Below are 13,044 nucleotides of genomic sequence, written 5' to 3'. Positions count from 1 at the left end.
GCACCAAGCTTAGTCTGTCTGAGAGGAGTCCAGAGATCGGAGGGGTGAATTGCCATGTCTAGACTTTGTGATGACTATGACCAAAATAAAAAGCACTCAGCACTGTGGTCAGGCTGCCTTCCTCCCAGTGTAACTTCATGTCCTGCCAAGGTTGTGACCCTGATATTAAACTAAACCACTGGGGTTTCATAGTAAAGGAATGTCCGGTCTGCAGAGGCAACCAGACATAATAACCTGTGTTCTTATCAACTCCCTGAGCTCGATTTCACACAGGTAATCTGGCTGGACAACAGATTTGTTTTTGAGGTTTTCTGCCAAAATTGCTACAAATTCCACACCCAAAAAACATACTGTATGCCAATTTCTTCTTCAATTGGAGAAACAATTTGTTGGGACATGGTCCAATGACAACATAAGACTTGGAAACACATACAGTCTTAAGACATGATGTCAAGAGATTATTATCTAGACTGACAATCTACTTAAAGTGTAGAAAAAAAAAAACATTTTGATGTACTTCCTGAAAGATGTGTTGTGATATTAGTACTTCACAACGGAATATTAATCTAAACTGATTTCACTGATGTATTCTCATGGGCATATATTTGAAAAATTAAATGAATCTAACTGCTCTATGAGATCCTTATCTGTTTGTCTCCTTGCCAAAAAAATACTGGATAAAGCAGCAGTGAAATACATCTATCAGTGAAATGTGGGCTAGTGCTGAATCCACGTCTGCTCTCACCACAGGCATTTCAGAAATGTAGATTGCTTGCATAGAGCTCAGCTAAACAAAATACTCTGCTTTCTCATCACCGGCATAGGGCTATTAAACCCAGTGCTATCTGCACTCAATTTAGAAGCTGATTGAATTGGACATCCAATACATTGACAGGCCATTCAATATCGCTAGAGCAATTTGGCAGGTGAGACTATGGTTACAGATCCACAGCAACACTTCAGACTGCTGGTGCCGTCCAGGTGTCACAACCGACTACAATCACTGCCAATCACCTTCAGCTGTAGTGCAGAGAAAAAGGGGGGAAAAAAACAGAGACCTGGAGGCACAAGAATGACAGAGACCCATTTAACAGGATATACATTAAGTTCACTAAATGTAACTCTTAACTAAACTGCAACAATCTAGTTTGACTCAATGTTTTTGTTAAATGTAATAGTATTATAGAGAAAAATATATATTTAGAAAAAATAATATTAACTTTTCCAGGTTTACAGCAGCTTGAGTTCATATTGAATTAAAGAGATTTATTTGGGTAGATCTCAAAAACATTATTACAGGGTGAAAACATATTCTCAGGTGTTACAATTATTTGAGAATAAACTATTTGTTTATGCTGAAATATTTTATTTGAATATATATTCAGACTTTTTTTAAAGCCAAGATTCCAAGATTTGTTAATCTGGAGGCATCTGAACAATTTCTTTATAGTAATTTCACATAGAAATTTGGTTTTAACTGACCCAGTCATCTTGGTTAACTTAGTCCCTCTTCTATCTTTGCATAGGTCCTAGCTCCACACAATAAAACAGCTGATGCTGCCACCACTGTGCTTCACAGTAGGGACGGTTTAGACAGGTGTGCTTTATCCTCAACAGAAACAGACTAATTTAGCCCCATTTAAAAAGGAGTTTGGTTACACCAAACCGGAGTTTTGAATGTCACTGCAAGCAGAACAGACATTTTTTTTTATAACATTTCAGTTTTTCTTCAAACTTGCCATTACGGGTCCATGTTGCATGTATATCAGTCAGCCAACCCTTTCTTAAGGCAATACGTTACACCTAACATGTTTTAGCAGGGTAAAATCAAAGTAAATGCTCCCCAGAATTGCTTTAAATAAAGGTCAGTTAATAATTGACTTTGCACTGCTTTATTATAGCAATGCTGAATGGACCACAGGATGGCATATCAATCAAGATGATTTAGCTGTGATGTTAATTTCTCCAATGTATAATGTATTGATCTGAAGGGCATATAGGGGGGGAAAAAGTCAAACACTACTGATCACAACAAGGACATTAACAAGGCCTCAAGGCCCATGTAGCGCCGCAGAACAGAGTAAAAGTATTAGGGAATAGTAACATGACTTTCCCTGACCAGGGTGAGTATGTAAATGTAATGCCCAACATTCAATATAAAAGTCTAGTTAAATGAAACCACTGGTGTCTATCAACAACAACATTAACAAAGAAAGCCAAGATGCTTCTTTGTCTCACACTTGAACTCACAGTTAACATACAGGGGATGAGTATTACCCACAATTACACATCTTAATGTTAATTCAACAGCATCTGTCTGCTGATTCCAACTTTATTCTTGGCACTGTACACAAAGCTACTGGTCTACAAATAGACCTGACTGCGCATACATCACGTTGAAGCTGACTTCACTATTAAACAAGGGGTCGGCTATATACAGCGTTTGGTTCAGCATAAAGCTTTTTTGTGAATCTACAACAACACTAAAAAGAACATCCATCACCACAAGGGTTCAAGTGTTTATTTTCTTGGAAGTCTCCTCAATCACAACAACACACGTCCCCCTAGTGTCCCTCTGATGATCAGATGATCCATTGAACTGAAAAAGAACACTATGTACAACTGATATCTAAAGGAGAAAAATGCAACTGTTACGCAAGACATGAAAGGAGTAACCCCAGCCCGGGTAGAGATCATTAGTGGAGGATCCAGTGGTCTCCAGCAGTGAGTTGCCTCTCATGAGTCAACATCAAAGACACCGGTATAGAGAGGGAAATAATTTAGAATGCAGAGGAAAAGCTGGAATTGACTGGTTGAGGCTGAACCTACACAGCATAGGTGGGTCTCCAATATTAGTTATTAAAAGATGCTTGGAGCAAATTAAAGTGCAGTGGTCTGGACTTAACAAGCTGCTGGATAGGGTCAACAATATACTAGGCTGCTTACACAAAGCACCATGACCACAGATTGGATTATGTGAACTGCCTGAAAACATGATACACATCAATAGCCCAATAAGCACCGATTTAAGCCCGATTCATGCTTGCAGAGTCTGCCTGGCCATGAGGGTTCGCAGGTTCAGATCTTTTAAACCAAATCTGGTTAAAAAGATACCCATGTGTAACCACTGCTTCAACAGCATTTCAGTTTGGGCTGCAATTACAATTATTTTTCTTACCAAATAATCTGTTGATTATTTTTTCAATTAATTATTTAGTCAGAAAAAAGCAGTTGGAAACTATAAACGTCATTTTTCGTCATTATCACTTAAATATGACTATTTGATTAACTGTACTAATTGTTTAAGCTTTAATTTAATTAATTTCAACATGCGGTTAGGGCATTTAAATGCAGTGACAAAATTTATACTATATTTAACCATAGATGTCTAACAAACCTTCACAAAACAAATTTAGCCTGGTTATAACTTATATGTCTAGACAGCTTCTGACAAGCATATCACCAAATAAATGCTTACTGAGAGAAGTTCAAATGCACACTCAGAATAACTAATTATCGTGGTATGCCACTTCAAAACACATCCCACACTACAGCCAACCTCAAGCAAGCAAAAAAGGCTCAGAGAAGTTCTTGTTTATGATTGATGGCATGATAAAGTTAGCCTAACTCCATCCTCCCAAAAGTGACGCATAACCCCAGCAGTTTAGTGCACTTAGTATCTATTATTCATCCTAAACCACAAGGCTCTATGAGCCACGTGAGGCTGATGATCATCACCATGTGCATTTCTGACAGCTGGTCATACGTTCCTGCTCACAGCTCAGAAATAGGAGGAGGAACAGAGCTTTGATAAGGCCTTTTAATGCTCATCTGTCATGTCTTTCCAAACCCCATGACCATTGTGGAAAGCAAGTACAAGAGTGCAACTGAATACCATCCACTTGTCTGCGTATAGACACTGGCCTCACACTTAGGAATAGTAGCCCACTGTAATTGGAACAGAACATTTTCAGAAATCACTTTTCCTAGAGAATGGAATAAGCATGTTTCACTATTCATTTGGAATAAAAAGAGACCAAGGGCGAAATTCTCTACCCTTCAGCTGCCGGAGGAGGGGAAAGGCATGGTCCTCCCATCTTTAAGGGATTATTATTTAATCAGCTAAGTTGAGACCACTTGTATACTGGTGTAACCCATCTTATATAGCCAAATGGAAAACTATGGAGTTATATTTAATAGACACACCAATACAGTCACTGCTTGGCTGTGTCAGCAAGGAAAAGGAGATATTCCAGATGACCAGTCAATGGGTGAATTTCTCACTAAAAGTATGGGTAGAATTGGTTCAAAGTTTCCAACTCCAAAGAGGGGTTAGACTGCTCAGATGGCCTGCATATGACCCTGACTTTACGTCAGCATCACAAGATCACAGATACAGACAATGGGTCAATTCTTGCATCACGTCCATATACAAGGCTGTTAAAAAAAATTGGGAGCTTAATAGTTTTGATAATTTATGTCAGAAATATGGGTTGGGTGGGCAGGACTTTTATAGGTATTTACAGCTTTGTGATTATTTCTGTAAAAACATAAAAGGTTCTAATCCAAACAAGCCATCAATTGTTATTCATATATTTATTGATGCTTATAACTCAGGAAGCAATAATGGCCTTATAAGCAAGTTATATTGTAGCATCACTTCACTAAATAAGGACGCTACAGACTATGTGAAACAATGATAGCAAAAAGAGCTAGACATTGAAATAACTGAAGACGTGGCTGAATGGCTGAGAAACACAGTCATCCTCCACCAACTCCCGGACCTGGAGAGACCTCTGTTGGAAAAACTTGATTTGCTTTTTTATTACTCCCCAACAGAAGTCTAAACAAACTGGCACCCAGCCATGTTGCCGGAGGGAGTGTGGAGAATTCATGGTTGATCATGCTCATGTTTTCTGGTGTTATCCCTCTAGTCAGACCTTCTGGAAGGAAGTAGCGACAATCATCTCAAAAATCCTGGGTTTTAACATCAGCACAACATTCACATCCCTCTACCTTGGACATATCCCTGAAGGGTAAAGTAAAGATGATACCTACCTCCTAAAGATCTTGCTAGCAGTGAGTAAAAAAGCCATTACAAAATACTGGCTTCAGAAAAATTTTCCTATTGCAGGCCTCTTTATCAATATTGGTATTATGTATAGTATAACACCTACATCTTCTTGAACAGATGACCTACTCTATACAGCTCCAAAAAGAATTGGGAGGTTTATTTTAAATCAGGAAAATTTGCCTTGATATATTGACTGTCTCATGACCTCTAATTTGTTTTTCTTTGTTTGTTTTCTGTTTCTAGTTTGCTTTTTGCTGTTCTGATAATGTAAAAAACGTTCATAAATAAAATGTTAAAAAAAAAAATTACTTTTCTGAGGCTACCACAACCTCAAAGGAGGCTTTGAAGCTTGAGTCAATACTCGATGGTGCGGGCAAGTCAACTTAATTTGTGGGGAGCACTTGTTTGCTTGTTTCTAAAAGGTGCACCAAAGCACAGAGCCAGCTAGTTTTGACTTTGATGAGAATGTTTGTTTAAGCTTGTAATAAGTCGTGAGACAGCTTATGTCTTCATTTCCTTGAAAGTCTAGCTGAGAGTCAGACAAAATGCCTCTGCAGCAGATATCTGCTATATGCTTAAAAAAGTGTGAAAGTATTTTGGATTTAGTATTTACTTTCTAAGGTTAGTAGAGCACACATAAGCTTTTCATATGGAGTGCATCATAGTCCCACTGCAAGAGGGGGTTGTCCTCTGGAAAGCATCTGGGATCAAATCTTGGCAAACCATCAAGATGCTTCTCCAGATTATGCTGACTGTCAGCACATTAATTCATCACGTATGACCTCACTTTGCTAGATGCTAGAATATGTGTCAACTTTCAGACCTCTGCCATCGGCAATAAATGAGAAAAAATTGCAATGCTATTTTAAATGGATGTGAAATGTTGAAGAAGGGTTCAATTATTCATTGAATCACCTACTTAGTAGCAGCAGACAGTCAACAACGAAACAATACCACAATCTCAGAGATGTATACAATGTGGCTGATTGCGGAGAACAATGGGATTCTGCTTTTCAGCTGTCCAAAGATGCTGGAATATGGACTGATACAGCAGCACATCACTAGTACTCTCTAATGGAGACAGATGTCCTGTCAGGAGGAATAAAGGAACAACAAGCTCTTGTCTGAAACTCTACACAACAGGGACGCAAACAGAGGTAGAGGGGAAAGTATTGTTGTCCTTCATTCATCAACTTGGGTTGAAAAGGGAACAAACAAAGACGGCTTCATTTAGGAAAAAAAGCCCAACAAACGCCAGTGCTGGATGTAATGCAATCATCTAATATACATGTGAAAAACAGAACTGATAGATAATCACTTCTTGTTTATGGCTGCAACATAAGGTTGTCTTGCTCTGCTGTTCTGTGAAGAAAGAGAGCAGGTAATTCTCACAAGATGAATTTGGCAATCAGCCTGTGCAGACTGTATTCAACATGAGAGAACCAGAGAAGACCACTCACAGCTATAACATCAACACACAGTGCAGTGTGACTGCTCCTTCACAGGATTTGTGTGGGAGAGGGCCACTTTAACATTAAAGTGGTTTCAAAGTATATTTTCCAGAGTGTGATTCATGTTATAATTTGCAGACCACGTGTAAATATTTCAAATATATTAGGTTTTTTTCTATTTTGATGAATTCAAGTTTTTCTTTCCAATCAGTTGGCTTATTGTTTATTGTTTGAAATGTCAGAACATGTATTTCATAATTCCAGTAGCCAAAGATGAATTTTTTTGCTTTGTCTGACCAACCGATAATATAAACCCAAAGATTCAAAAGATATAAAAACAAAAAATGAGTAAATCAGTGGTTGGCAAATAGCAGCCCATGGGCCAAATTTGGTCAATATTTGGCCCCCTGATGAAAGCTTTATTTTGACTTTCATTGTTCAAACTTTTGCAGATTTTTTCCTCAAATCTACCTTAGATGACAAAATGAATACAAGGTTGATGTAAATCCCAATGAAACTAACTAAAATAACTAACTCTGCCCCCACAACAGGAGAAGCATTAAAACTATGGTTGCACTGTGCTATTTGAACAGGTCTTGGTGCTGAAACTAAGTCTGATTAAACTACCAGAAACGAGATTTGAATATGTGAATTCTAACATTGTTTTGATTCCACAACTTAATTCCTTTAACTTTAACTTCCACAACAAATGGCCTGTTGGACCAGAACAGATTTGTTTGGTGGCAGTCCAACAGAAATGGTGTGTTGATGCAAAAAACAACGACAGAATTTTCTATCAACCATAAATGAAGCATTGTTTATTGTGTGTTGATCACAAGCGACAGCCCCCAGGGCCGAAAAATGAAGCCAATGCGAAAGTGCCAAAAACTGCAGTTCCTAGAATGTCCATTTGAGGCTCCAAAAACGAGTCAATCCCCATAAACCCCCATGTTAAAATGCCCAACTTTATAGCAGAAATAAACATGTTTACAGCCTGGCATAAAAAAACGGTTTTGGTCTCTGTAGCTAATTTCCCCATTCATGACAACTGTACAGGGGTTGAGTCTTTATATAACTCACCTGTTTGAATTTTATCAAGGCTTAAAGTTATGTATAATTAAGGGTATGGCTGCTTTGAGTGATACATGGGTGACATCACAGGCAAGTCGCTACCATGGTGATAATGTTGGTTAGGTAACGTAACCATGGCGTAACCCCAGATTTACAGACTAGGAGTAGCCGTCACCGTTGCTATATGAGCATGTTTTCACTTCATGAAAGTTAATTTTAACATTTTGGTTGTCTAAAAAGTCTTGTTCGGCATTTGGGTGTAGCCTACTAAAACACACTCCAAGGAGTCGGATGTTCAGTTTTTTCCAGTGATTACTTTTTGCTTTAATGGTTTTAAACCTGTTTTTTGCATGTGAAAATTAGCATTAGCATTATCAGTAACACACATAGACTGTATATAAAGATGGACGTCGCGTCTCCACTTCCTACCGTTAAGGAAAAAGTGAAGCCAAAATATCTCCTTTGCGGGAGCTGAAATCTTGTTTGTGTGACGTCATTCGAAGCCAGAGTCTAGGCAGTAGAGTCGGGCGGCCCGCAGAACATGCCCCCTCAGCTATTCCGCCGCCTGACAGATGTTTGAGAGCAGCTTTCACAGCTGTCAATCATGGCGTCCGACCCCCTTTCTATATTGTTAAATAACTAATTAAAAACAATCTTATCAGAAAAATGAACACTTGGACAAACATCAGCATGATAAGAATGACCTGAAATGACAGAAACCATCTTTGGGAAAATTTTGTTTGATCTTTTAGTTTGACCTATACTGCAGCCAGCCACCGGGGGCGATTGAGATGTTTTGGCTTCACTTTTGGGGAGCTGTCATGACGTCCATCTTTATATACAGTCTATGGTATCAAGCTAGCAGCTAGCTTTGGGGTCAGCTCCATCCTCTCATCCAAATATGGTCATTTCTGGCTACAAAAATCCAAGATGGCCCATAGAGCGAGCGCACTAGCGACTTTCACTGGCCGTGCCGGCTACTTCCAGTTTAGCCTTCCGGCTAACTTGAATGGGGATAAAACAATTAAATCGTGTCTCTTTCACAATGTAAGTCTATGGGAAAAAAGTCTTTTTGGGCCCAATAGCATCATGTGAAGTTGTAATTACGCAGTTTGGCCACTATGTCAAATTGGCTTCAGAGCCCGGCACTGTTCTTGGGGGCTTGGAGAGTCCAAGAAACCAATGGGTGACGTCACAGTTGCTACATCCATTATTTTTTACAGTCTATGGTTAATAACCAATAAAGTATGTCTCTTTCCCTCAGATACAATCCTAAAGAGTGTTTATAAATCAATTGTATTCATAAATAAATCAAAAGAAATGAATAAAACATATAGGCTTGCTTTTCCACTGCGTCGGTTAACACCTCACCCGTTGAAGAATCCTGAAAAAACTGGCCCCTGGTTGAAACTAATTGCAGACCCTTGGAGTAAATCCTCCCATTTTAAAAGCTGAAAACAGCAAATCTTTGGTATCTTTCTTTCATCAGCTATCAAAATTGTTGTTAATCAATTTCCTGCCAATCCATTGAGGTATTAATCAACTAATCATTTCATCCCTAAAATATTTCTGGGTAAATATTTCTATAATTAAATAAAAACAAAGCCTGGAATTTCCTTTCACTGAACATAGCTTGTATTCAGGTTTAGCAAATATGAAATATTAAGAGAGGCCTACAAGAACCATTCGAGCTCTGAGTTTATTCAAATATTTACATAACTTTGCCAACAATGTGCATCTTGTGAACTGGAATGGAGTATAGATTTAGTCATTTCGTTATTAAAACCTGACAGGTAGAATAACAGCTAATAAGATGGTATTTTATGACCTCATCTGTGAGTCTGTATGCATGGCACTGAGGCCTCAGCTCAGCTTAGTATTCTCATTGTAATACCTACAATCAGCCACTTAGTGGAAAGGCACAATTTCCACAGTACATCTCCTCTTGTTCTTTGCTGATTTTTTTTTATTTAATAAATTGCTAAACTAAGTGAGCCAACACTGGGATGCAAGTGATTTAACACAAATCTAACAGTTACTGAAGTCAAATATCATTAAAAAAAACAAAACACCACTCACATTCATTGTGGTACTCAGAATAAAAACATACATTTTACAAAATTTAAAACGACTGTAACTAATACAGTATTTAGTGAGTTTATATTGGAGTGAATGGTCTGTGTTAGTGTTATCACACTAGGCTCAGTATGTTAAAATGCTAGACTGTCTTCAGCATTTACTTTGCCCCACTTTGCAAATGAATGAAGAGTTATGTGCAAGTGGGATGGAAATGAATAATTCAAAAAGAGCACTTATGAGGGTTAAATTATGCGCATTTGAAGAAATCATCTGTGTTTGGTACTACATTTCTGTACACGCATGAAGAACAAAGTCATGAATTGTACAAAAAGCCAACAAATTAACATACGAATGTGTAGACATTCTTTCATGTGTGGCTACGACAGTTGCTACACTGCCTTGAGTTGGTCTAACACTCAAGATCTTTGAGATGAGGAGTTAAAGAGTGTGGACATGGGCCAGAGGGGAACATAACTAGTTACAACTCGACCACACAGACAAGACAGACAGACAGAGGGTGAGCTGTCTTGTGCAGGCGTGTCACACAGGTGGGCTCAGGTTACCACCCTGAGGACACTTCACTGAAAACTGAAGCCATTCTGCTGGATGTTCCACAGCATGGTTGTTTTCTTCCCATGGGTTCTCCTCCACAGACAAGACAAAGCAGTCACGCTGCTGGTTGCTGTTGTGCATAGCCTCTAAAAGTCACCGCAGAGAACACTATTCACAATGCCTCCACCCAGATCAACCCATGCCTTGTGTGACCTTTAGGTAATTCACCGAAACAAACACTACAATATAACAAACCAAATCCACGCAAAGAATTAACTTTTTTTTTTTTTTTTTAAATATGTTAATATCAAGCACATTTTGCATTACTGTAACTGTGGAAATTAAATACTTTCCTTCCTTATTTACTATCTTCACCCTAAGACTCTACATAATAACTTCAGCAATGTCGTTTTACAACTGTGTTGTTCATGTGGCATTTACTAACACTGAAAAACCTGCATCATAGGTAATGGCAGCCAGCACTTTAGTATTTCAGTCCAGTCTCCACTTTTCTGACATCTTTCACTTGTCTTGGTCTCTTTCCTGCTGTGGCTTTGACTTGTTTAATTGGATGTTTTTTACCCTAACAAATAGAGTTGATTCACTTTTCTAAATCAACATAACATAACAGCATAAAACACTGCAATTTTGTTTGAGGGTCCTCAAATGTCTGTGTGTTTATTAGCTGAATGCTGAAGGATGTTCTGCAAAATATATACACTGTATGTATGTTTGTATCTCTGTTCTTGAAAATGATTTTTGTCTTTGTCTTGATGACTAGTAGTTCTAGTAAATCGTAGGAACTTTCATGAGGATGACTGTGGGAAGCAATGTATTAAGCCCAATTATGAGGAAACTATAATTGTTTGCAACACACTGAGCACATAGATGGTCGATGAAGTGGATTATGCTCCAGGAGTGGTTTAAGAGATTCCACAGGGTTTTCTAACAGTTTTCATTGTGTGGAGTCACACTACAAACTGCTGACTAAGAAAAAAAACACCATACCCTCTCAGCAATGAGATTTTTTGCAGAAATCTGCATTTCTCACCTAGCAGCACAAATTGCAGAAAACACAATGGCAGCAAATATAAGTCTGTTAGCCTTACACATCGTATAAAAACTAACTGTTCCAGCACCCTCAGGGTCAGTTTTAATGTACTGAATTAAAACATTCTTGTTACATTATAGGCCTACCAATCAAAAAAATCTGATGCAGAATTGGTTAACCTGCAGGGAACCTTCAGCACTAACTACTCTTTCTTACCAGCTCATAGTCACCTGTGCACCTACCAGTTTAGTATGATTATCACACAGCCACAGTGTGATGGGAGCACAACACTTGAGGTTTAGCAGTAGACTAGTGTGACAGTGACGCTGCAACAAACTTGACACCATAAGGTCATTGGAGTGATGCAGCTGCACGGAAACGCATCGCCTTTCAGTTGAGTCACCTGCATATGATCTGTTTACTAAACCAAGGTGTAAATACAGAAACGACGGTGGTAAATGATCTGTATTACAAAGATGACACATGCACGGAGTCCGATTACATGACTCATGCTTCATGCAACAATTTACCTCACTGAGGCCATGTATACGCGGCTTCTCCTTTTCCAAACTGCAGAAATGCCCACAGAGACGTTCAAACACCTCCTGGGATTTACAGTGGGCAGGTTACCCTGCATGTTAATCCACATATCTTGTTGAGCCAACATCCTGCTGCTGAAGGAAAGCTAATTTTTGTCCATGGAGATGCTGTGCAGCATACACATTCATGCACTGGGATGGAAATGTCAGGACATACACGTTAACCCTGCTGTATGTCAACCACCGTCATTCCGGCTACATGACTGTTTTTACCCCCCAAATCACTGACGTCTGACTGAATGAATCGACACAAGATGCCCGTGACTCCGTGTTCAGAAACACAGCTTGTTGTCGGCCTTGTCAACTTGGACCGCACCGATTGCCTCAGTGCGGCAGCGTCTGTCACCTCTGATAAACTTGTATGATTGAGTGACGCGGTCATGCGTGCAGACGGCGCTAGGACCACGCGGAAGCATGATCGGACATCGAGCCTATTTCTCCTTCTCATGATAAGGACGGCATGCTTCCCGGTCTCCTTACATACCTGTCACTGCCGACGTTGGGATCTGGCTGCTTCCGTCTTGACATTGAAACCTTCATGTTTCACTCGCCGGTGTTGCCCATCTGTGTCTCTGAATCCCGCCGCCTCTCCAAGGTCTGCCTGTCCACGGACCATGCGTGTTGTTTCCACACCGTTGAGAGGGGCGGAGCCCACGGTCCTTGGAGACGGCGTGCAAGTGGATCATGAGAATGCCACTTATTTATACCCATAGCCAATCAGCTGCGGCTCACCTCGGATCTGAAGTGTGTTTAGTTTTTATAATTATAAGAGCAAACACAGAGAATCTTTTTTTTTTTTTTTTTTTTTTTAATCCTTACGCATTATTTAAATGTTCTTTGGTGCAGTCTCTCTATGCATCCCATCTCCTGCACACACAAATGCCTTTTCATCAATGTGAGCAAATAAATATGACAACAAATGTGATAGAGACTGCAATCCTATTTTAAAAGTCAAAAAAAGATAATGGCTATAACAACTTGTCATTATCAATATCCTATTAGGAAAACCTGGGAAATCATGGGCATGTTCACTGTGAAACAGGTAGATGAAATACAAAGAATTTCTGTATAACTATGTTCCACAGAAAGTGCAGAAAATCTGCAATGTTATAAATCTGATAATACCACTCATGCAGGATCCTAATCTATTTATTAACCCACCTCAGT

At 39.1% G+C, this 13,044-nt stretch overlaps 1 protein-coding gene across 1 annotated transcript in view; it reads right to left on the bottom strand.

Annotated features, from left to right (window-relative positions):
• Positions 1-12,966, bottom strand: part of LOC137186344 (rho guanine nucleotide exchange factor TIAM1-like) — a 51,565-nt gene extending 38,599 nt beyond the window's left edge. The window contains exon 1 of the mRNA XM_067595207.1: positions 12,362-12,966. The gene's annotated coding sequence lies outside the window, so the exon portion shown is untranslated. The remainder of the gene's footprint in view (positions 1-12,361) is intronic.
• Between the last annotated feature and the right edge of the window lie 78 nt (positions 12,967-13,044).

Source organism: Thunnus thynnus, chromosome 7 (assembly GCF_963924715.1).
Source record: "Thunnus thynnus chromosome 7, fThuThy2.1, whole genome shotgun sequence".
Lineage (NCBI taxonomy): Eukaryota > Metazoa > Chordata > Actinopteri > Scombriformes > Scombridae > Thunnus > Thunnus thynnus.
The sequence above is the reverse complement of the archived record's forward strand: the minus strand, read 5'-3'. Positions and strand labels throughout refer to the sequence as shown.